The sequence below is a fragment of the Aquarana catesbeiana genome, linkage group LG09 (assembly GCF_042186555.1).
Source record: "Aquarana catesbeiana isolate 2022-GZ linkage group LG09, ASM4218655v1, whole genome shotgun sequence".
In the NCBI taxonomy this organism is placed as follows: domain Eukaryota; kingdom Metazoa; phylum Chordata; class Amphibia; order Anura; family Ranidae; genus Aquarana; species Aquarana catesbeiana.
The window spans coordinates 140,146,912-140,172,276 of record NC_133332.1 but is presented as its reverse complement, the minus strand read 5'-3'; positions in this window follow the sequence as shown (position 1 = coordinate 140,172,276).

The window sequence follows — 25,365 nt, the reverse complement described above, 5'->3', positions numbered from 1 at the left end:
TCTTCCAAACCACCAGTGGCAAGAGAGGAAATGGAGGGAAGGCATAGGCTAGAGTGAAGTTCCACGGGAAAGAGAGGGCATCTGTCCCTAAGGACTCTGTCTCCCTTTCCAGAGAGAAGAAGGCCAGTAGTTTCTTGCTGAGCCTGGATGCAAATAGATCCACTCTGGGAACACCCAATCTTAACATGATCTCCTGGAACGTGTCTTGGTTCAATTCCCAACTGCTGCAACTGATGTTTACTCTGCTCAGATAGTCTGCCAGAACATTCACTGTCCCACTGATGTGTACCGCCCTGACCAAAGAGACATTATTCTCTGCCCAGGGCAGAATCTGCTGGCTCAATAATAGAAGAGTGTCCGAGCGAGTGCCCCCTGCTTGTTTAGGTCTGCCACGGTTGTGGCATTGTCTAAAAAAATCAACAGGTCTTTTGAGTGGACCCGCTCCTCCAGAACAACTAAAGCCTTCCCCACTGCTAATAGTTCTCTGAAATTTTATGACTGGCATTTCTCCTCTGGCAACCAGGTGCCCTGAGCCTGCCAGTCCCCTGAGTGAGCTCCCCAGCCCCACAGCCTGGCATCTGCAGTAATTTTCATTGGGGAATACTGCGCCCAGTCCTTCCCTCCTTGCTGATGTTACTATTGCTCCCACCAGGACAGATTGAGAACATTTTCTCTTGGAAGCTGCACACGCTGATTCAAAGAACTTTTTCTGCGATCCCAATGACGAATGGTGCAGAGGAAAAGCCTGCAGGGACCTGGAAAGCAATTGGGCCCATGGCTCTTCTGGAATGGCTGCAGTCATTAAGCCCAATAACTGCATAATCTGACGAAGGGAGGCCTGTGGGAGCAACCTGAAGTTCTGTACGGAGAGAAGAATCTTCAAAATCTTTTCCCCAGGAAGAAAAATCTTTTGGGCAACTGTGTCTATTAGGTAACCCAAAAAGGGAACGTTCTGAGAGGGAATCAGGCAAGATTTCTGCTGATTGACTTTCCACCCCAATTTCTGAAAGGTCTGTAAGATCAATTTCAGATCCTGAACCAGGCTCTCTTTCTCTAGGGCAAAGACCAAAAAATCATCCAGGTATGGAACGATTGAGATCTTTTGCATTTTTAAATTGGCCATGACTTCGGCCAAGATCTTTGTGAAAATCCTCGGTACTGCTGAGAGACCAAAAGGAAGGGCTCTGAACTGCCAATGTTTTGAACCATTCTCCATGAGGACTGCAAATCTGAGGAATCTCTGATGCTTCTGGCAGATTGGTACATGAAGGTAAGCATCCTCAAGATCCAGGGTTACCATGAACACTCCTGGTAACAACAGATTCCTGACAGAATAAATGTTTTCCATCCGGAATCATCTATAGACTATGAATCTGTTCAGGGCGCTTAAATTGATGACCATCCAAAATCCGCCAGAAGCCTTTTTCACAAGAAACAAGTGAGAATAAAATCCTCCAAATTTTTGATCTTCTGGAACCGGGGAGAAAACCTCCTCCGTTTCCCATATCGAAATCAGATCCAGCATGGCCTGCCGTCTCTCTTGGTCCCTCAGCAGATGGGTAAGAAAAAACCTCTGGGGTGGGGGGGCTCTTGATTTCCAATCTGTAACCTTCTTCTATAATTTGGAGGATAAAAGAATTGCTCTTAATTTCCATCTTTGGTGAAATGGGACAACCTTCCTACTACCCCTGCTCTGAAGGAGCAAAGAGTGCCCCCCTTTAGCCTTGTCTTTGTTAAATGACCACTTTTTCTTGGCCTTAAAATTAACTTTAACTTTAATTACCCTCAAAGGGTTTGCTGCAAAGTGTATTCTTGGAGGTAAGATCCCCTTCCAAGATTTCAGTACATGTGCAGTAGTGTCTGGTCTATACTTCCACCTCTGTGTGTGTGCAGAATATACCCAACATATTGAGATGTCAGAAATATGGTGACTATATCCTGTGCATCCACAGCACTGGCAGTAGAGAGCAACCACTACTGCACACGCACAGAATGCCCCTGCCATATTGTGGTGGAAAGATCCCACACATGTGCTATAGTGACCAACCTACACACACTACTGAGCATGAATGAAATCTCATCACCATATTTATGATATTGCTAAAATGAAGGGACCCCAAAAATACAACAGAAGTTTTTGACAAGTGCTTTATTAAAAGATCAAAATCCCCAAAAATTTCCCCCCGGTGTAAATCCATCGTATATCACGAAGCCCGCCGCCACCGCCGACCCCAAAAAAAAACCTCTGGTCCTGACTAAGGCTCCCACCTCCTGTCAGCTTCGCCATCTGACAGTACTTAAATAGCTAAGGGGCAGGGCCACACAGCAACGTCTTATGCCCTGTATGAATTTTGGGGTGACCCCACGCTGTTTTTTTTTCTGCAATTTAGGCATGGGGTTCCCCTTAAAATCCATACCAGACCCAAAGGACTTGGTGCGGATTGGGTGGACCCCATGCTGGGTTTTTTACTTCTGCATTTTTCAGTGCCGGAATTCTTTTGTTTACATTTCAGCTGTCAGTAGGGAAGCCTGCTGACAGCTGATGAGTCATTGGTTGTTAAGGACAGCTCCTTAACAACCAGCTATTCTTCACATTGAATTTGAAAATATCGATCATTTGTCGACAGATCCTAATTCAAATCGTTCCGAAAATTTGGAATTCCTTAGAAAATTAATAAACAAAACAAAATTAAACAATACAAAACAATACAAAATTTAACTAAAATGAATTCCAAAACAAATCAACAAAGTGAAATTAGTAACATAATGAATCTATCAAACAAAACTAAACATTTTTTTCAGTTCTGCACATATCTAGGGAATAGCCTGTTTATCTAATTAGGCATTTTAAAGGGTACATTGTTTGCATATTTAAGGATGATAAAGAATGTGATTTGACCATTCAAGAAGTATTTATTGATGGTAATTAGACTGAAGTGGGAAAGGATGACTTGTTTAACCAATACTATAGTTATATAAGTGAAGTATTTTCAGGTTTACATCAAAAGTGTTTTGTCAGCCAAATAGAAATCTCTCTAGCTTTGCTTACTGGCAGGGACGTAGCTGGGAGGTGGCTATTGGGGCTATAGCCCCAAATCTGGGGCCCATAACCCCGAGTCTCTTGCCACAGGGTGCCTGCCTAACCAGCGGGTCGCTGGTTACCATAGAGGTTATACCTCTATGGTATAGTGCCATTATGCTTACTATGACATGCATGACAAATGGAACTTTGAAGGCTGCTGTCCATTGTAATATGTACAAATACTCTGCTGGATTTTGTCATCTGTTGCAAGTACCTTGTGGACTGTTATTGGATATGGAATCTAATAAATGTCTCTCTCTGGGAAAGAACTTGTTGCTGTGGAGATTCCTTTTACAATAATGATTATTAGCATCCTCGCTTTATGACAACACAAACATAGGAAGAATTACCGGCGGGCAGAAGTTTAGGAAGTATATTCCCCCCTACTCACAACATTCTGCTATCTTCCTCCTCATCACTCTGGTGAATTTGTCATGAGAGACCATTGCGGGAAAAGGATATTGGTGGATACCCTAGGATTCCCCTGGTCAGTGAGAGACCACCAAAGCGATCTTTGACTCCTCTTTGTCATATGACAAGACGGTCAACTACATCTGGTGAGTAGGGACCAATATCATTCACGCGGCGGCACTGGAGTGGACTATATTATTATATGAGGAAAAGCACAAGGCACTTTATTATATGTGAAAGATTGCACAATTGCACATTTAATTGGGACTGAGCACTTTTACTATATATTGCTTTTGATCTGAATGGATTTTGGTTTATAAATCATTTGTAATCTCTGCACGGTTTTAACACTTATTGTGTATTACACACACAACTTTAGAACTGTACAGAGTGTTGCTGGGACTGATTGTCCCATGGAACAAGTTAAGTCTGAGAGCATTACATCCAGATAGACTTCAGTGTTCAAGAGCGGATGTTAGATGTTTTGTTTCTTCATATAAAGACACCTAGTCACTCATTTGGATTACAATTGTTTTAGTGTGTTATACTACACTATATAGCACACAGAAGGAACCCCCTATATGGATTACAATTATAAAAGCTAGCGAAGACTGAAGACGTCTGGACTGCCTTTTTCATTGCAGGGCCGTGCATTTCAGTATAGTGACTTTAAGGTCTAGATTAAGGGGAGCTCCCAGGTATAGGTTCATACCAATATATATATTTCTGTGATTGTCATTGATTGTCATATCATTCCTTATACTATCGCACTATGTTGGTGTGATAGTATATTTATTGAAATAACTCTTTATATAAATATATTACTTATTCAAAGAAAGAAGTTATTTTTGGTCATTATTGAAGTTTGTGTGCAGTGTTGTCATTTCTCCTACAGGTGGAGTTACCAGTACCCAGGAAGAGGTAATCCTAATTGTAAGTGTATATTGTGGGTTAAAGTTAATGCTCATATTATTTCAACACTGCACTACAGTTGTGTCAAGGGGAGTGAACAATTTAAGAAGGGTGTAGAGCAAAGAGGACAGGCCCGCTTAAACCAGCAGCTCCACCGTATTGCTACATGTGGGGGCTCGTCCGGGATCACTGTCACTCTAAAGCCAAGCACCCTCTTAATAACCCTAGAATGGATCCCCTCACTGAGGCACAGTGGTGTGAGGTGGAAGGCGTCCGCTCAGAAGCGAGCGTAGCCATGGAACTCTGGGGAGATATCTGGGAGAAGGAACATATTAACCAAGTGGTGAAAACACTATCCCCAGGACAAAGAGCCAAGATGGTTGCAGTAAGACCTGATCATGGGACATGCCGCACCTATGCCTTATTAGAATGGAGAAAGGGAGTTCCAGAAAACTTCAAGGGTGAAAGTGTTGAACTCGCTGACAAGACAAAATTTCACCTGACCCACCCAAAAGAGCAGGGGGAGGATCCTGCCACCTTCTCTCAGATGAGTTTAACAAGAGTCAGGGGTCCATCACAATCAGCACCGGCTGAAATTGAGCCCAAACTCATCACAGCCCTTGGAAACTTGGTGTCCCAATGTCAGAAAGGGAGCCCAACCTATTCAGGGATTGGGTACTGAAAACTGGGCATCTTCTCGGGCCAAAGGCCTGTACCCAAAGGAGAAAATACTTTTGAAGAGTGGTTGGAACAGACCATGCAGGTGCTGGATGTGTGGGACATCCCTGAAACACAGAAGAAGCAGCAGATCACTGAAAGTCTCAAGGGGCCTGCTTCCGAGGCCATTCGAAATTTAAAGCTCAGCAAACAGAACTGTGTAGTCCAAGACTATTTAGATATCCTGCAAGATGTGTTTGGACGTACTGAAAAGGTTTCCGACCTAATTTACCAATTAGAACACACCTATCAGGAAACTGGAGAGAAGTTATCAGAATATATGAGACGGCTGGAAAAGGTCATCCACCAGATATTACTGAAGAAGGGAATAGACCCTTGTAAGGTGGATGAGATTCGAGCCAAACAAGTTCTGAGAGGTGCACAGCCTTTGGACCCCATCACCCTCCAGTTAAGAACCCGCCAAGATGGAGGCATATTGAAGTACCCAGATCTAATTCGGATTGTAAGGGAGGAAGAAGCTATCCTAGAAAGGAAGAAGGAGAACATTCAAGAACCAAAGCACACTGTTGAAGTCCGAACAGTTAATATGATGGAGGATGATCCCCAGATTGAGGTTCTTAAGACTCAGTTGAGTCAGTTGATGGAAATAATGGCTTTGCTGACCACGAGACCCCCAAATTTGCCCAGTGAAGGAGCAGAAAAATTGAAGAGAGTACCAGACTCCACCTTCAGAAGCCAATCTGGACGTTGTTTCAACTGTGGAGGGGTTGGACACTTCGGGAACGTGCGCCCAAGTCCAAGAGCAGCAGTGCAACGTCAAAAGCCAGTGGAAAACTTTAAAGGGCCCCGTGAAGGAGTCAGCTGGGCGCCCTGTAACTGTTGTCAACTCCAACAAAACCCAAGTTCCCAAAGTTTTGAGAGAAGGAGGAAGAATGAAGCTGAGGAAGCGTCCATGGAAACGAGGAGCCAGGATGCGCTCTAGTAGGCAGAAGAAGCCAAACACTCAGGGTGAATTTCCCCGCAACTTAGTGGGACCCTCAACCATCATCTCAATCCAGGTAGAGGGAATCTACACCAAGGCACTGTTGGATACCGGAGCCCAAGTGACCTTACTATACAAAGATTTCTACATGAAGCATCTTAAACATCTGCCCCTGCAAAAGTTGGAGGAATTGGAGATATGGGGTTTAGGTACACAGAACTTCCCTTATGAAGGGTATATCCCTATCAAACTCACCTTTGATCCAAGTGTGGCTGGAAAGGCGGAGACTTTCGACACCCTGGCAGTTGTGTGTCCCCGGCCCCCTGGGGCCCACAAAAGTTCCCTCATCATTGGAACAAACACTGATCTGGTCAGAAGACTCTTGATACCCCTTGTACAGAAGGAAAGTGACCTGGCCATGAAGGTACATCCCATGCTAACCCAAGTGTACAAGGACATGGTATATGAGCAGAAGGCCCCAGCAGAAGGAGTTGGAAAAGTTTGGCGTTTAGACCGAGGTGAACAACTACTACAACCAGGTGAAGTGGTGTGCATGAGGGCCTCTGTTAAGTTGAGCTGGAGACAACCTGGTCCTTTCATTGTCTTAGAAACGGACACCCAAGAAGAGAATGTCGGCCTGGAGATACTTCCAAACGTGTTATTGACTAAGGCACTTAAGAGGAGCAGAGGGAGAGTCTCAGTCAGTGTTCGGAACACGACAGCCTTGCCTGTGCAGGTACCAGCAAGAATGCTGCTTGGGCAGGCGAACCAAGCAACCCCAGTTTCACCAAGAGATGTAAAGAGAAGCCCGGAAGAGGAGATTCCCATAGAGAATTTCTACCCAAAAAAAACCTCTCTTAACGCCTGCTTGGATGGAGAGGGCCAAAGCCCAGCTCATGAGATGGAAGGAAGTTTTCTCAAAGAGTGACTTTGACGTGGGGTATGCAAAAAGTGCAGAGCACAAGATCCGGCTGGAAGAAGACAAACCCTTCCGGGAAAGGGTAAGGAGAATCCCATTGGAGACCTTGAAGACCTCCGAGAACAGCTGGCTGAGCTAAAAAGGACTGGGATTATCAAAGAGTCCAGGAGTCCATATGCCTCTCCCATAGTGATGGTGAGGAAGAAAAATGGGTCACTCCAGCTGTGTATCGACTACAGAACTCTGAACCGACGGACCACCCCAGATCAATAAACTACCCCCCGTATAGAAGATGCCCTACAGAGCTTGTCAGGGGCGAAGTGGTTTAGTGTCTTAGATCTGAAGAGTGGCTATTACCAGATGCCCATGAGTTCTGAGGATAAGGAGAAGACTGCTTTCATCACCCCCGTGGGGTTCTATGAATTCAACCGGATGTCACAAGGTCTGTCTGGGGCCCCAGCAACTTTCCAGCGGCTCATGGAGAAGACAGTAGGCGACATGAATTTGATTGAGATCTTAGTGTACTTAGACGATATCATTGTGTTTGGCCGAACTATTGAAGAGCATGAAGAGCGACTGGAAAAAGTTCTAAAGAGGTTACATGAAGAGGGTTTGAAACTTTCAATGGAGAAGTGTCAATTCTACCAGTCTTCAGTGAACTATCTGGGGCACATTGTGTCTGAAGAAGGGATAGCAACTGATCCTGAGAAATTGGAAGCTGTTACCTCTTGGCCAAGGCCCACGAATGTAACTGAGCTCAGGTCCTTCCTAGGATTCTGCTCCTACTACCGGAGGTTTGTAGAGGGGTTTGCAAAAATAGCCCACCCACTTACAGAGCTACTAAAGAATCAGGAAGAGGCTAATGAGGATTCGGAGAAACCTGGGAGACAAAAAGAAGGGCCCCAGAAGAAAAAGGAATCTATTCTGGATCAGTGGTCTATTGAAGAAGAGTCTTACAACTGCTCCAGTGTTAGCTTATGCAGATCCTACCAAGCCCTATGAACTGCACATGGATGCCAGCCGAGATGGGCTGGGTGGAGTGCTCTATCAGGATCACAATGGACAATTAAGGCCTGTTGCTTATGTGAGCCGAAGCTTGTCTCCTGCTGAGAAGAACTACCCAACTCATAAACTTGAGTTTCTGACCTTGAAGTGGGTTGTGGTAGACAAGCTGAGGGATTATCTTTATGGTGCCGAATTTGTAGTGAAAACAGATAACCCCCTCACATACTTATTCACCACCGCAAAATTGCATGCCACAGGCCATAGGTGGTTGGCTGCTCTCTCAACATTCTCCTTCAGCCTGAAATACAGACCGGGAGCGGGCAACAGATGCAGATGCACTGTCAAGAAGACCCCACAGTCCCCTGAGCTCCCAAGAGGACTGGACTCAACTGCCCCAGATGGGGTAAGAGCCCTTTGTGAAGGAGCCGTCAAGCAGGAGAAAGGTGGAGCCAGAGCTGAAGAGATTGGAGTGACTACGGCAGGAGTACCCAGGTATTACTGCAATGTCTCCCAGATTGCTGCAGAGGGTTTACCTAAATAATCAAGGAAAGATCTTAGGAAAGATCAACAAGAGGATCCACTCTGCAGCCTGGTGTTGGAAGCTCTGGAGGGTAAACACCCTGACCTACTTTTGAAAAGCGCCCAAAAAGAAGCTCTACTGTTACACAAAGAGTGGGATCGGTTGCAGTTTTTGCAAGGGGTAGTCTACCGAAGGGGCCCCTCTGAAGATCCGGAGGAGAAGTGGCAATTGTTGCTGCCAGAGAAGCACAGAGAGATAGTGTTAATCACTCTACATGATTGTCATGGACATTTGGGGTTAGAAAGAACTCTTCAATTGATAAGAGATAGATTCTACTGGCCTTACATGAGGAAAGAAGTGGAGAGTTACTGTCACTCCTGCCATAGGTGTATACAGAGAAAGACTGCCACAACAGGCAGCCCCAATGGGACATTTATCAAGCCAAGGCCCCATGGATCTAGTTTGCATAGACTTCCTGTGTTTAGAATCTGACTTGAGTGGGCAAGGAAATATTCTGGTAGTCACAGACCATTTTACCAGATATGCTCAAGCTTTCTCCACAAAAGATCAGAAGGCAGTCACAGTAGCAAAGACATTAGTGGAGAAATTCTTCGTCCATTATGGCTTACCACAGAGGATCCACTCAGACCAGGGGAGGGACTTTGAGAGTACACTCATCAGGAGGTTGCTGGATCTACTGGGGATAAAAAAAATCCAGAACTACACCCTATCATCCGCAAGGAGACCCTCAGCCGGAGAGGTTTAATAGAACTCTTCTTAATATGTTGGGGACATTAACCTCCGAGCAAAAGCCCAACTGGAGTAAGCATATTGCCGCTTTAGTACATGCATACAACAGCACCAAGAGTGACGTCACAGGATATTCACCTTATCGGCTGTCAGGGTGTGAGGCTAGGTTACCAGTGGACCTGGCTTTTGGAACTTCTCTGGATCACACATCAGAAGCTTCCCATCGAGGATATGCAAATAGGTTGAGATAGAGTATGAAGGCTGCTTATGAGAAGGCCCGGACCATGTCGGAAAACCGGGAGAACAGGAATAAGAGAAACTTTGACCTTAAAGTAAGGGTCCAAGATCTTCAACCAGGTGACCAAGTCTTACTAAGGAACTTGGGTGTTCCTGGCAAACACAAGTTGGCAAATCGATGGAGATCACAACCACACGTTGTGTGTAAACAGCTCCCAGGGCTCCTGGTATTTGAAATCAGGCCAGAAGGGAGTGATGGACCAACTAAAACTTGGCATCGGAATCCCCTTTTGCCCCTTACTGATGCAGTCAGGATAATCCCAGAAGAGGAATTATCATCCACATCAGAAGTTGCACAACGGCCTATAACTAGGTCCCAGTCTGGGACTTCAGCAACTGAAGACAATGAGGAGAGAGAGATGGACATTAGCTGGTTGTGGTCATCTAATATACCCGAAACTGAAGCCACAGCTGAGGGGAGTAGTGAGGCCCTCAGGCCAGAGGCCCCAGAGTTTGTGCCATTGTCTGGAAGAGCGGAAGAGTGTTTATCTCCCACTGAAGTAGAAGAAAGTGGTGTCCAGCCAGAAATAGGGGACACACCAAAACAACAAAGGGAAAAGAGGAACATTCACCCATCTAAGAGACTAACATACGATACATTGGGTGAGTGTTCTGAAACAACCAAGATTGCCAGTAAAAGGAACATTGGTGAACCTAGTTCCTCCTCAGTCAGTCTGGATAATGAGAACCCTGTTTCACCCCTTGGCACACCTGTATCTGATACTAAAGTGACAGTTGTGGGTACACAGAGTAGCTTTCCAACACCTGAGAATTGGTGGGAGGCTCCCCTGTTGGTCCTGTGTTCTTGTTTAGAGGCTAAGATGTGTAGTAGAAACAAGGTCTTACATATCTTTGGGGACCAAAGTTTTAGAGCAGGGGGAGTATGTAGCACTGACAACTGGGACGCGTGGCCTGCCAGCAGTACTCTGTGGGTGTGTGTGTCCCACAGGGTTGCGGCCTACTTGGCGAAGGAAAGGAGCAGCTATAGCATCCTGCCATCGCATCGTAGTGAGTTGGACAAGAGACGGTATTGTTTGGTCGTTTGTGACGGAACAGTGTGACGGCGTGGTGGGGCCTCTTTACGGAACTGAGAACTGCTGAACCGGAGACATCCACCTGCCTGGATCCCGTGTGGTGAGAGGGTTGTTACCCAGAAGTTTAATTGAGTATTACACACACAACTTTAGAACTGTACAGAGTGTTGCTGGGACTGATTGTCCCACGGAACAAGTTAAGTCTGAGAGCATTACATCCAGATAGACTTCAGCGTTCAAGAGCGAATGTTAGATGTTTTGTTTCTTCATATAAAGACACCTAGTCACTCATTCGGATTACAATTGTTTTAGTGTGTTATACTACACTACATAGCACACAGGAGGAACCCCCTATACGGATTACAATTATAAAAGCTAGCGAAGACTAAAGACATCTGGACTGCCTTTTTCATTGCAGGGCCGTGCATTTCAGTATAGTGACTTTAAGGTCTAGATTAAGGGGAGCTCCCAGGTATAGGTTCATACCAATATATATATTTCTGTGATTGTCATTGATTGTCATATCATTCCTTATACTATCGCACTACGTTGGTGTGATAGTATATTTATTGAAATAACTCTTTATATAAATATATTACTTATTCAAAGAAAGAAGTTATTTTTGGTCATTATTGAAGTTTGTGTGCAGTGTTGTCATTTCTCCTACAGGTGGAGTTACCAGTACCCAGGGAGAGGTAATCCTAATTGTAAGTGTATGTTGTGGGTTAAAGTCAATGCTCATATTATTTCAACACTGCACTACAGTTGTGTCAAGGGGAGTGAACAATTTAAGAAGGGTCTAGAGCAAAGAGGACAGGCCCGCTTAAACCAGCAGCTCCACCGTGAGTATTGTTAGACAGGGATTTACCCTGGGTTTTTTTTACACAGGTTTTTGGTTAAGTGCACGGTTTTTCATACCTACAGTATACAATCTATTTCAAGGTATAAGATCTTTGTATAAATCATTATGTCAAGGTCAGGGGCCAGGCTTGGAGGTCAGTAGAAGGTTCACACAGAAAATCAGCAGGACAATTCACAAGCAGCCTGTGATTCAGGCTCATTTGAGGCAAAGGGCCTAAGCACTGAGATTTGCTTAATTTGTTTTGATATCAACCACATGTAATCTGCTGCACAGCAGGTCTCAGATTGTAAGAGGAAAAGTTAGAATGAGCAGCCAGTCGGGCACGGGCTATTTTGTAGTGTTTAACTGCTGACATGGTATCAGAAGAAGAAAGCAATCCACAGAATGATAAAAAACCAGCATGCTTCTGTTCCTTCTCTGTCCTAGCAGCAGCTTGGGAATGTGGCTTTACCCCCCTGTGCTGTATCTGTAACTGTGAAGGTTCAGGACCTAACTGTGCTGCCTGGAAGGAGTGCCTTGAACACAAAAGTGGCTGAAAAGAATTAAAAAGAAGTTGTACAATCAAAATCATATGTATTTCAGCTATTTAGTTGATTGCCTGGAGATCAGCTAAGAAATATAGTTTTTTGTTTTTTTTATTGAGAAACAGATTGTTTTCTACAGCTTTGAGAGATTTTATTTTTTAAAGCACTGGAAGTTCATGAGAGTTTTGAAGAGCACTTCCAGCACTTGGCTACTTTATCTGTCACCATTGTTTAACTACTTTCCAGCCCAGACCAATTCTGACATTTCTCTCATACATGTAAAAATTAGCCTTTTTTTACTGGAAAATTACTTTAAACCCCAAATCATTATATATATTTTAAGCAGAAGCCTTTGAGAATAAAATGGTTGTTGCTGCAAATTTTTATGTTGCGCGATTTTTGCACATCGATTTACCAAATGCAAATTTTTAGGAAAAACGATAGTGCACATAACAGCAACAGAATACCCAATTTTATGTAAAATATAAAAGAAGATATTATGACAAGTAAATAAATACCTAAAATGTCACCCTTTAAAATTGTTTAGGCCCGTGGAATGGCAACAAACTACGGTACCTAAAAATCTTCATAGGCAACACTTTAAAAGCCTTTATGGGTTACCAGTTTAGAGTTGCACGGGTGGTCTGGGGCTGGAATTATTCCTCTCACTCTGACATTCGCAAAAATACTTTACATATATGGTGTGATCACCTAAAGTACATGTGTGTGAGCACAGTAGGTGATTTAAACATTTATTTCATTTTATCTTTTTTTTTATTTTTTATTTTATTATTAATTTATTTAAATATTTTTGACACTTCGCCTTTAGTTTTTATTTTTTTTATTTTTAAATTGAACTTCATTGCTATCCCAAGGGATGAACAACATTCCTTGCAATAGCATGGGTCATGACCGCGGTTAAAAAATTATTTTCAAGTATGCTGACCTTGCACAATATGCACACGTAATCTGCAAATGAATCACATCGCCAGCAGAAGTTGTGTTGAGCATTTCTGGTTTTAGAGGACAAATTGCAATTTGAATTGCCAAAAAATTCAAATTGCATTAATAATATTTTTATATATATTAATTAATTTGAGAAAGAACTACTAATGCTTTGTATAGCTTTTCTAAGAAAATGCCCTAACATGACTAGTGTACCTTATTAGTTTTTGAATATAATCTTGTTATATAAAAGCACATTACTAGATATCTCCAAACATTTGAACACCTTGAGAAAGCACAGGCTCCATAATGACTTTTACATTTTACATCAGTAAAATAACGTTGAAATGTTTTATCCAGTAATCTCAAGGGTGTATCTTGTGTCACCTACACTGGTATTAGAATGACATTTTACTTGATCCTTTTTTTGCTCACCTTGTATGCGCTGGTTTGAATGAATATATATATATATATATATATATATATATATATATATATATTGTAATAGTGAGAGTCCCTGTCACTGTGAAAAGGGACTGAAAATGGACACAGAGTCTGCATGTCAGCGGACTGCAGTGCTACAGAGCATAGCTTTGAAAGGGAGAAAACTGTTTTGGCAGCTTTCTCCAGGTTTTGCTATGTTCGGAGGGGGCTCTGTAGTTTGGAGATCCCGCAGAGACTTGGGTGGGATGGGATCTCCAACCCTGTGTCCAGGTATTATGGATAGCAAGCAGGGTGTGAGGGGCTGGTGAGAGCAGAGAGTGGAGGAAGGTGGAGTGTGTGCAGTTTGCTGCTGGTGTATCAAGACAGACCTGTGTCTGAAAAGCTGTCTGCCCTGTGTGAGACTACATCCCTGGTAAGGGGGGACTTTGTGTCTGAAGGACTGGGAAGGTTGGGATGGCTACAAGGGCCTGTGAGACCAGAGAAGGGTCTGGGAGGCTGGGAGAGCCGAGGCGACTAGCAAGTCCAAGGGGGCTGAAGGAAGTCCTGAAGTCTGGGGGACAGTAAGCAAACCCAGGGGTCTGGAGAATCCTGTTGAGGCCAGGAGTAGGCCGGTTCAGCAGGGAACTGCAAGGCAAAGTAAGCCTAGGAGCCAGGAGCCTTGGCATTTTCTGTTATATGAATTTACTTGAGAAGAACCCCTGTGTGGGAAATCCTGTGTATAAATTTTTAATGTGTTCCTGTTAATAAAAATGGGCTGCCATGCTCTCAAACCTGATAACTGACTGCTGTGGACTCACTACGTGAAGATGCATCTACCACTGAGCTAAACACCCCAATATCACTATATATATATATATATATATATATATATATATATATATATATATATATATATATATATATATATATTGATATTGGGGTGTTTAGCTCAGTGGTAGATGTTATGTTATGTTATGTTATGTTATATTCCTATTGTACTGAGGGTAAGTCTGTCCCTCAGTACAATTCCCCTATGTAAGTCTGACTGACCTGAGGGGATTGTATTGGGGGCAGAATGACCCATGGGGATTATACTGGGGGACACAGTGAGCTGAGGGGGAAGGATTATACTGGGGGACAGATTGATTTTAGAGGAAGAATTGTAGTGGGAGGATTATACTGGGGGGAAGGATTGATCTAGGGGACAGACTGAGGATTTGTACTGAAGGACAGACTGTATTGGGGACAGATTCACCCGGGGGGCAGAATGACCCATGGGGATTATACTGGGGGACACAGTGAGCTGAGGGGGAAGGATTATACTGGGGGACAGATTGATTTTAGAGGAAGAATTGTAGTGGGGGACAAACTGACCTGGGAGGATTATACTGGGGGGAAGGATTGATCTAGGGGACAGACTGAAGATTTGTACTGAAGGACAGACTGAGCTAGGGGATTGTATTGGGGACAGATTGACCCGGGGGGCAGAATGACCCATGGGGATTATACTGGGGGACACAGTGAGCTGAGGGGGAAGGATTATACTGGGGGACAGATTGATTTTAGAGGAAGAATTGTAGTGGGGGACAAACTGACCTGGGAGGATTATACTGGGGGAAGGATTGATCTAGGGGACAGACTGAGGATTTGTACTGAAGGACAGACTGAGCTGGGGAATTATACTGGGGGACAGACTGACTTGTGTAGAATGTACTGGAGGACAGATTGCTTTAGGAGTATCTTAATCGATATGGGGGAAGATTCTCTATCTGGCGCCATGTACCCAGTGGCGATCAACTGGTAAGACTGGTGAATGTTTGATAGCTTTATGTGCCACTATACTATTGCCTGCAAGTCCTCCTGTGGTAAGTCATCGCTGGCGCTTTACCCTTCACCCTCTTCCTGCCCTAATAGTAGGATTAGATATAGTATGCACATCAGCTCTCTGTGTTCTCCTTTTGTATAATAGGTGTCTATTTGGTAATATTCAGTTTGCCAGCATTGCCACTATCCCTTGCACTCCTGCTCCCTTGAGGCGTTTTTTATATTATTAATATAATTATTATTTTTTTAATCATTTTTATTGTACTATTAATGGTGTGTATCAGTACAAAATACTTTTTACTAATCATTTTTAAACAATCATCCTATGTCTCCTCTGTTTTAGCAAGGGCTATGTCATCACCATTCTTTGGGCGTCACCTTTGGTCCTTTGATCACCCACGGAAGTGGGAGGGCTTCTCAAGCTCTTCTGGGAGATCCCTGCTTGCCTGATTAGTGGTGTGTGTGTGTGTGTGTGTGTGTGTGTATATATATATATGTATGTATGTATGTATAATCTCTTAGGGAGGCAACACTGTTAGGCTCTGAGGAAGAAGGTGACTCTTCGAAACGCATCAGCCGGCAGTGGCCTTCGCCATTTCCTCTGTGACCATTTGGAGTGTATCTGGGTCTGACTTATTGCTGCTACTTGTGGAAACTATTTACACTGTGAGCCATTCAACTACGTTTGTGAGTAGTTTTCTTTTATATTCATTTCTAATAAAATCTATCCAAAGGATAATGCACTAGGCTGGTGCGCACTTTCTTTCTTTTTCTCATTTATCGTTAGGATACCCCTATCCCTGAGGGCAGCAAGGCCAGTGACATGCACCATCATACTATACAGACTGTCTAATAGTCCACTCGTGCGCAGGAGGGTTTGTTTTCTGTTATCTGGAGGACAGATTGACCTGGGGGGAAGGATTTTACTGGGGGACTGTCTGACCTGGGGGTTGTACTAAGCCCTTCTCACCATTAACACAATTTGGCCACAATCACTGTTCTTCGAATATGCTCCTAAATGAGGTCACAAGGATGAAACATGAGTTATGTGACCTCATCCTGCACATGGCCTGAGATCACAAAAGGCTAAGTGGTGGAGCCAGGACTGTCAGTAAAACAAGCATTGTATCTGGGGAGGCGTGGACAGTGCATGATCAGGATTGAAATGTGAACCTGGAGCTCTGGAAAACACAGAGGGTGACAACAGCAACTGGGGGACCTGCCAGGTGTTATTAGTGATTTTGCTGTCACCACCACGGGCCACAAGCGAGAACATCTCGCAAACAAAAAGACGTCAGACGGCTGCAAAAGCTGACCGAGTTCTTCCTGCAGCCTGCTCATGGAGGCGGTAAAGATGGCGCTGGATCTTCAGCCCCCGCCTCCTCCTCTAATCACACCGGCTCCTACACTGACCTCTCTGAGGCCAAATCACTGGCAGCAGGGAACCCGGGGGACACCACTTCTCCTCCCTTCTCCCCTGCACTTGCACCAAGCCCTCCATGCTCCGGTGTGGCTAAAGCAAGAATAAGATTGGATGACAGCCAGCATGCTCAGCGGAGAGTCAAGAGAGTTTTCTCACCCTGCTAGCTCATGGTTTCCTACACTCTCCCATTACTGCCTTTCACACATCCAATCAACCAGTTATAGACACTGTAATTAAAGAAATGCTCCTTTCCCTACAACATTCTCTGCATGCTGACTTTTTACTTTATTACCTGGAAATTGTCTGCTTAGGTTAAAGTGTAAAGTCTTAAAAAAACCCTCCTCTATACAGTGGTTTTGTACAGGGCAGCCTGGATCCTCCTCTTCTACAGGAACATAGATAAGGAGGGTTTGGGGGGTTGAACCCCCCCCCAGAGCATCAGTGTGGAAGTAGTTGTTGTGTGTGCTGAGTGCGTTGCTTAACTAATGGCGCTGGTCCTGCCACCAATGCACTCGGCACTGACTCACTGTTGTTGTGCTGCCTTCTGTGCTGTTGTTATACCACCTGTGTCAGACTTGGCTTGGGCTGAGGGAGGGAGGCTCTGGCTCAGTGTTCTCTCACTGCTCCACACCTCGGTACCTCCATGACATGTCTGTCTTGGTTTGTCCAGCCACAGAAGGCAGCACTGAGCAGAGACCGAGCGGCTGTCACCTATCGCGCCCACCAGTCTGCTCTTTCCATTGTCTATGCTCCGCCTTCTTGCAATGCCGTTTTCTTGTATTTCCTGTCAAAAAAATTTAATAAGGATTACAATACATTGGAAAGTAAAGATGGTACTCAAACATATGAGAGCCTTCATGCATCATATAGACAAGATAATACACATCCGAGCATTCACATTCACGTATGGGAAGAATAGAAACATAGCGTTACAAAGGAAGGGTATGCTTACAGAAAATTGCCTGCGTAGTTTGCAAACAACAGTAAAGGAGTAATCAGTCATCGCTAGTATGGTAGCTAATTAGAGCTTATTATCAGTTGGTGACTCAGAAGATGGAGACAATGTCCCAAGTGGATGTTGAAGGTTATTAGGGACGTATCATAAAAGAAAAGGGGTAGTGAAAGAAAAAAGTATGAGTGTGAGAGGGTCCAGGGACCTAAGTCGTTACGTAGTCCGTGATTGAATACTGCTAGGCGCTCACATCCCAAAGGACAGACAGAGGAAAGAAATGCGCAGGTGAGAAGAAGACTCACAGAACGGTAGTGCGGTTGCTATATAGGTCATGATTTCAACGAATTAAAGAGATCCCATTTACCAAGGCAATAATAAGGATTTGTTGAAATCAGGGGGTAAGCAGTGCTTGACCCAGGGTTGCCAAACCTTTTCAAATTTCCATATTTTATCAATTTCATTAGCAGTCATTTTAGCAAATATAAGGGCCCTATTCATTCTGTGTTTCACTTCAGCCACAACCAAAGTCTGGGATTTCCATGCCTTGGCAATGGTTTGTTTAGCCGCTGTGGTAAGTTGTAAGATTAATTGGAGTTGAGAGTGTGTAAGCTCAATTGGTTTAAGGTTTAAAAGAGCCTTCACAGGGTCAATTTGACCAGTAGTTTCTAGGGCTTTAGAGGCCATATCAAAGATGTGCTTCCAGAACTCTTGGACAACAGGGCACAGGGCTAGTGCACCCACTAGGCGAACTAGGCAGCCACCTATGGTGCACTGCCACCTAGGGGCGCAGCTGACCCTTGCTTCACCCCTTCCACCTTTATGTCACCCCCCCCAAGTTCCCAGCAGAGCCGCTGATAGGGGACCCGGACAGCAAGGAGCTAGGTTCAGCGGGTGGGTGGTAGCCTTGTGGTGTGGTGTGCAGCTTCTCCTCTCTCCTTCCTATCGGCTTTCAACTGCTGGAGGGAGAAGGACATCTGTGTTACAAGGCAGGCAGCCGAAAGCACTGCTCTTCTGAGTGGGAGAGCGTGACTGCTAAGTTGCTCTGCCTCCCACTACCTCCTTAGCCAATCAGATTGTCCAGCCCGCCACATTTGACCAGAAGACGCTAGTGGTCCAAGCAGGGCAGGATGGAGAGGATCCGACATACCTGAGTATGAAGAAGGTATGAGATTAAACATGTCACAATGTTGGCTGCAGAAATGTATCAGTGTGTTCTCCTTCTTCCATGCTGTGTGTAGAATATGCAGTGATCACACTGATGAGGGATGACTTCCCCTCCATCTTCTCACACTGCTTCTTATCTCTGTTTTTATTTACACTGCACACAGGACAGGAGAATCCTGATTAGACTTCTGCAAGATGCTGCAACTTCAGCTGTTTCTATAGCTATATGTACCAAAGTCCATCCATGATTTGTTTGACATTTTCTTTGTTATCTTTGAAGACATTAGCTGGTCAGGCTGGGAGCTTCACAGACCTGTTAACCATTTACTGTCCTCATTTGCTTGAGAAATGACTGTTAGTAAAGGTTTTTTTTTTTTTTTTTTTTTTTTTAGCACTTTGTTATATCTTGTAAACTCCTGTTTACACACAGTGCAGTGATCAATGTTTTTCCACACTGGTCACTGCTAGCCTAGGACACACTTGTATGTCTGCAGTCTCTGACCATCTCCTGTAGTATGTCTGCGTCAGTCTCTGACCATCTCCTGTAGTATGTCTGCGTCAGTCTCTGACCATCTCCTGTAGTATGTCTGCATCAGTCTCTGACCATCTCCTGTAGTATGTCTGCGTCAGTCTCTGACCATCTCCTGTAGTATGTCTGCGTCAGTCTCTGACCATCTCCTGTACCATGTCTGCAGTCTCTGACCATCTCCTGTACCGTGTCTGCAGTCTCTGACCATCTCCTGTAGTATTTCTGCAATAAAGGGGGGGCTACAGGCAGGGTAGGTGGTGAGGGAAGAGGGCTGTAGGTGCAGTGGGTGGTAAGGTAAGGGAGGCTGCAGGCACAGTAGATAATGAAGAAAGGGGTCCCAGGTGCAGTGGGTGGTGATGGAAGGAGTGCCTAGACACAAGTGGTGTTAAGGTGGGGCTGCAGAGAATTTTTATGTAGTATACAGGGCAAGGGACTTCATAATCTAGAGCCCACCAAAATCCTCAGCACCAGGCTCCTGTACCATCAGTGATCAAAGAGTGTGTTGTGCTATTATTTAATGACACTGCACAAATCCATTCAGCGTTTTGTTTTTATTATATATATATATATAATTTTTTTTGGGGGGGGCGCAAGTAGCCTTGAGCTGAACAGCCCCGAAAGCACGTCCCTAAGTAAGATGGGGCATATTTTGCTATTCTTGCTGGTACCAGGTACCAACATGCTAGTACCTTGTAGTTAGTCTGTTACTAGGACATTTGGTGAGGAGGATTTAGTGGCCATACAGATATTGGACCAATCTGTGATCTTAAATGTGCGCCCCAGATCCTGTGCCCATTTATCTGTGTATGATGGTGGTGCATTATCTGGAGCGGTGTTCAATTGCCGGTATAGAATTGAGATGAGACCTCGACGTGTGGGTCGCTTTTACAGATTCATTCGAATTGTGTCATCTGACTCAGTAATGATCCCGTTCTGAGGAATGGCATATAGAAATTTTTGATCTGTAGATAGCGGAATGATTCAGACCTAGGAAGTCTGTAAGACTCACATAGGATAGGGAAAGTATGGATAGCAGTGTTTGAGATCAGTGTGTGAAGTCTGAAAAGGTTAGTATTGTACCAGGCGTTGAATGCGAAGGGCGATTCCCAGACTGGGTAGAATGCAGGGTTCTGAAGGAAGGAAAGAAGTGGGTTATGGGGGGATTGTAGGTTTCGTGCAGCTCTGAATTTGTCCCATATATTTAGGGAATGTTTGATAATGGGGTTGAGGATGGTGATTCTATCTCTTGGATGTGTGAAACCATGAAATCATGGGAAACGCTTGGGGCAGCATCTCAAAGTATACCTCAACCTTGTTGAGAAACCCTCTGCATTGAACTGGATCGCCCCCAAATAGCTGGGGAAGTGGAGCAGAACCAGACATACCTTATATAGAGGTAATACTCGAGGCGGGTGCCTGCACAGAGACTGGCGCAGCAGCAGGGACGGCCTGCAACTCAGGTTGTACCGGAGCAGCCACAGTGGGAGATTCCAGGTGAGCCGTGCGACTCAGGAGCCTTTGTAAGGCCATGGCAAACTGATCCATGCGGTGATCTTGCTTAATCTGGAAAAAATATTACCAACAAGTGGATCAACTGTATTGACTGTATCTTCTGAATTCATGGCCGTCACCTACTGTCAAAAAACCATGAAATCAGACCGAGACAGAAGTATAGTTAAATCACACTTGTTTATTAATAAAAGTAAAAAGAACAAACGTAGTCAAAACATAGCCAAAGTTCAGTAACCGGAACGGATAGTCAGCCAAGCCAGAAGTCAGGGATCAAAGTAGTAGAACAGCAAGCAAGATCTGGAGCCAGAAGAGATGTCAGCAAAGCCAGTCTTTAAACAGGAACGCAGGAGAGTGTTGTGATGTGACCAAGGCGAAGGCAGAGCTCCTCTGAATTGGACAGCTTAAGTAGGCAGGACTAACGAGCAGGATCATCAACAGCTGAGTAACTGTGGAGAGAGATGGGAGCTGGCAATTAACTAACAGCTGAGCGACCAGCTCAGAGAAGGAAGGGCTGAGCCCAGCTCTGACACTAAGTCCCTTTCCGCCCGTTTGCCCCCCCTACTCATGTTAGCTTTTCTTTGTTGCTAATACTACCCTCTAATTCAACTGGAGGGGTTCACTATTCATATTTACCCAGCGACACTAGACAAGAGAAGGAGGATGAAAGAGGTCACATCTGTTCTACAATCTGCCAGAATCCGCTACAGATGGGGTTTCCCTTTTAAACTCTTGTCCCGCACAACAGCACTACCTATACGGTAACCAACCTCCAGGAGGGCAAAGATCTGCTCGTCAAACTGGGCCTACTGGATCCACATACTGCCTCAAGACTTTTTTCAAATCCTCGCCCAACCCCAATCTGGGCCACCATATCGCCTCAATGTGATCGGAGGAATCGAATGAGATCCAGAGATCAAGAAGCTTGATCTGTGCTGGTTGGAAGCTTTTCTTTGTTGCTAATACTACCCCCTTCTGTTCTTTTTAAGAAAGGGGATGGTAGCCCGTTATTCTCCCAGACACACTCCCAGATGGAGTTGGAGAGGGGAGATGAAGCACCAACTGAGTTTTGGACTGATTAGTCCACATGAAGTCATTATCTTGGCAGGGTGGGATTCACCCCCCTGGCCCCCTATTGTTTAGTTCATTCGAGTTCTAACGTTATTTTTTTTCTTCTGTACTAATTTTCAGGTTGGTATGCAAATTAATGTGCCCACTCAGGGAATGTTAAGTATATGCATATATGACATGCTCTATGAGATTACTTTGTGCCACCTTTTTGACTTCTTTGCCACACAGGTAGATTTGGTCTCTTGCAATGTGGGTTTGGGCTCCAGTCCCAATGAGTCCCATCTTTCACACAGTAATAACCCCCCACTCACCTGGCCATTGATTACTTACTATAATATAGATAACCATAGTTTTTCTACACCCCCAAAATGGGTCTCCGCATTATTTGCCACAATGTGAGAGGGTTCAACTCCCCACAAACCTAAAAAAACTTTTAAATTCTACAAAAATGTAGGCGTCAATATTATCCTGCTACAGGAAACACATTTTTCCTCCTCTAATCGCCCTCAATACTTCGACGAATCATATAAACAGCACTATTTTACCACTTCCAAGTCTAGGGAGTGGCAATATTTGTTAAAAACACGGTATTATTGGACATCCATCATATATAAAGACCCAGAAAGTAGATATTTTATCCTTCAGGGCTCCATTCAGGGCAAAACAATAACTATAGCAAATGTATATGCACCTAATGTTTCTCAAGGCTCTTTTTTCAGTCTTTTTTTTCAGGTCCTAGACAGAAATATTGCTACACATGTTGGTTGGAGGAGATTTTACCCTGGTGGCACATTCTAGATTGGACAGAAGTAACTTGGTGAACATGGCAAATGAGTTTTATAGATCACTGCAGAGATCTCTGGAATCTTACCAACTGATAGACACGTGGAGGGCACTGAATGTGGGTGTTAGCGAGTATACTCACTATTCACACCTCAATGATAGTTACTCCAGGTTGAATTATGTAATTATGTATTTAGCACCCCTATCCTACTTCTTTTTTTTTTTTTAGTAAACAAATTTATTTGTAAAGAAAAAAAACATACATGTAGATAGCATACAAGCATATTATACACTTTGCATATTTCCTGAGCGGTTATGTAATTTTCACATACATGTACAGACTTTTTGTAAAAAAAATAAACTAAAGAAAACTAAAAAATGAAAACTCTGGCACTTTTATAATGGTAATTAAAATTTGCTGATAAGACACAAACTGTCCCCGATTTTCCGTCCCATGGTATGATAACCTAGCTGTATTGAACCCAGGGGAGCTCCCAGTACCAATCTTCTTGTTCTACATCTATCTATGCATCACATGTGTTGGTATTGTTAAGCCATGTATTCCAAATCATGTCGTACTTAGCCGGACATCCCCTTTGTTTATATATAACCTTTTTATAAGGTAGGGACAGGTTTACCATTTTGACCCATTCCTGAAAAGTAGGAGGGGAGGCCCTCATCCAGTGTTTTGCCACCAATTTTCTGGCGCAAAACAGTGTTTCATATAGAAAAGTAGCAGTGAATTTGTCTATGGTAACATCTGGGAGCAGCCCTAGTACACACAACCTTGGATCTACCTGAGCAGGGGAGCCCATTTCATCATGGAGAAATTTAATAATTTGATTCCAATAGGTTTGGATAACCGGGCAATCCCATATAAGGTGGAAAAAAGAGCTTGATGAGCTTGTGCATCTTGGACACTGAGTGTCTTGGGTTTGGGAGAATTTGGCTATTCCAGCTGGTGTGAGATAAGACTTATGGATTATGTATAACTGCGTCATATGCTCTGGAAGCCTGGGGGAGGCCTTTTTAACATTTTCTAGGACCTCGTCCCAATCATCATCTTCCACTGGGCCTATATCCTCTTCCCATCTAATTTTTGCTGTATCAATTATGCCCGCAACCGAGCGCACCCGCAGGGCTGAGTACAAGGTTGATATCAATTTAGTTTATTCTGCACCCGTTATGACATCCACCAAGGGCAACACTTGTGGATTTGGGTATCCGGTAGCAAATTGTGTTTGTAAGGCATGTGTAAGTTGTCTATAGTTAAATAGCATATGTGGGGGCAATTGAAACTCATCTCACAGAGAGTTAAAGTCTCTTGTTCCCGATGGGGTGATTACCTGGTGGAGGAAGATTATACCCTTCGTAGCCCATTTAACTGCCCCAGGAATCAAAAGCAATTCTCTTAATTGCGGGTTGTGCCACAGAGGGGTGTGAGAGTGAAAAAAATCTGCACCGGTCAATTTTAATGCTATCTCCCATACTCGTCGATGTTGTTTCAATAGGGGTCCTCGTCCAACTGCTCCCCTCCTACCTGATCTACCCCTGAACAAAACTTGCAAGGGGGTATGGGTATCCCTATTGGGTTTATTGCAAACCAGAGTCTGGTATTTATCACTGTCTGTGTTATGAATGTAGTAAAAATGAGAAAGTTGTGCGGCTATATAGTATGAATGAAAATCGGGTAGGGCTGTTCCTCCTGATGTGGTGGGGTTTTTAAGAGTGTTCCATGCCAACTTATGTCTACCCGAGCCCCAGATGAATGAGTTGATAAGCTTGTCGATTGTTTTAAAGACTTTGAGGGGGATCAGTATTGGTGAGTTCCAGAAAACATATAGAAATTTTGGCATTATGATCATTTTAATAAGGTTGATCCTACCCATGATCCCCAATGGGAGCCGTGCCCATACCTGCATATGTGATTTAAGGTAGGAAAAGAGTGGTTCTATATTATTGTCTAGAAATTCCATGGGGTCCCTAGTTATTTTAATTCCCAGGTATTGAATGCATGCCACCCTCTGCAGAGGAAGATTTGCTGATATTTTATTGGGCGGTGAAATATCTAGAGGAAGAATTTGTGACTTTGACCAATTCATGCGTCATCCCGAATGTCTTCCAAATTTTTCAATTGTGTTGAGGGCAGCCTGTAGTGATGGACCTGAATCCTCCAGATATAAGAGCATGTCGTCAGCGTATAAACTAACCTTTTCTGTCAGATTTTCCATTCTAAGGCCCTGTATCTCTGGGTTGTTCCTAAGGGATATGGCGAGTGGCTCCACTGCCAAAGCATACAGGAGCGGGGAAAGTGGGCAGCCCTGTCTAGTCCCTCTTTCTAGGGGAAATGGGTCCGACGTCCTCCCGTTCACCGACACTCTGGCCTCAGGTAGATAGTAAAGTAACTTAACCCACTTTATAAAATTGGGTCCAAACCCAAACCCCCTCAGACACTCCCAAAGGTATCCCCATTCCACAGAATCGAACGCCTTGGCGGCGTCTAATGCCACCACTACCCTACCTCCTATTTCCTCATGCACCGCCGAGACGTTCATATATAAACGGCGTAAATTCATAGCCGTGTTTTTTCCGGGCATGAAACCCGTCTGGTCCGGGTGTATTAGGGATAAAATGATTTGGTTTAAGCGCATTGCCAGTATTTTTGCCAAGATCTTAATGTCGGCCTGGAGTAATGAGATTGGGCGGTAGGATTCAGGATACAGGGGGTCCTTACCCGGCTTGGGAAGTACTATAATCACCGCTTGT